The sequence below is a fragment of the Limulus polyphemus genome, unplaced genomic scaffold, assembly GCF_000517525.1.
Source record: "Limulus polyphemus unplaced genomic scaffold, Limulus_polyphemus-2.1.2 Scaffold4524, whole genome shotgun sequence".
NCBI lineage: Eukaryota > Metazoa > Arthropoda > Merostomata > Xiphosura > Limulidae > Limulus > Limulus polyphemus.
Window position 1 is genome coordinate 37,108 of NW_013670134.1, and position 1,109 is coordinate 38,216.

Here is a 1,109-nt window from a genome sequence, read left to right on the forward strand (position 1 = left end):
GGGGATTTACAGGTGGACTGAAACCATAATTACTAACTTTGATTACTTGTAAAAATAACAGATCAGATTCAGGTTCTGGGGATTTACAGGTGGACTGAAACCATAATTACTAACTTTGATTACTTGTAAAAATAACAGATCAGATTCAGGTTCTGTGGATTTAATAGTGGACTGAAACCATAATTACTAACTTTGATTACTTGTAAAAATAACAGATCAGATTATCTGTAAAAAATGCAAATCAGATTCAGGTTCTGGGGATTTACTGGTGGAGTGAAATCTAGCATTGTGCAGTATTGATGTTATTATTGTTAAATTGAAACTTCTCACCTATTGCTCTAAAATGAGTCTTCAAAGGTTTTATGACATTTGTATAGTGTACAAAAATGTGTCATAAGTATGATGATCTCACTTATTAAATACTGTAGATCAATAACCTGAATCAACATCTCATATAAGTGGGGAAGAATCTGGTGTTGTGGCCCTATGGTTTGTTTTAGTATTAACTTGTATTTCTGTTGAATGTGTTTAAAAGTATTACTATGCAGTTGTTTTTATTCTAGCTTGGTTCGTTAGTAACTTCATGATATATTTTGTATTCACAAAAAACAATTCCATAATGTTTTCATATTTGAATAGTAAAAAAAGTGCATGTTTAAAGTTAAATGAGAAAGTCTTGAGTGTAAAAATAAAATATAGTTTTGTTTTCTTCTAGTAATTATGTTTAGTAAGAAACTGTTAGTAGTAGTTTTTAATTGTTATCGTACCAATACACAAGGTATTCTGACCCTACTTTTATTCAGCTTTAGACACTAATATAGTCTGATATATTGGTGAGAAAGAAAAATACTAATTACAAATTTGGAACTTTTTTGGACATTTTTAATATGAAAAAGTGAATCCAGTTGTTGATGATAGTAAGACAGTACCTAATGTGTGTAGCCATTGATTACTGACTGAAAAAGGTAATACAAGTGACAGACTTAGCCATTTACTGTTACATAATCCATGTAAATATAGCTAACTTCTAAAAGCACCTCTGTGTCACTGGATGTAGTAAAGTGGTAATTCAGATAAATACAGCTAACTCCTAAATGTACCTTTATGTC

General features: G+C 30.2%; 1 protein-coding gene across 1 annotated transcript in view; it reads left to right on the forward strand.

The window, feature by feature from the left end:
- Positions 1-1,109, forward strand: part of LOC106471297 (serine/threonine-protein kinase 10-like) — a gene marked incomplete at its 5' end in the record, with an annotated part of 52,257 nt that overhangs the window by 35,455 nt on the left and 15,693 nt on the right. The gene's annotated exons all lie outside the window — the stretch shown is intronic.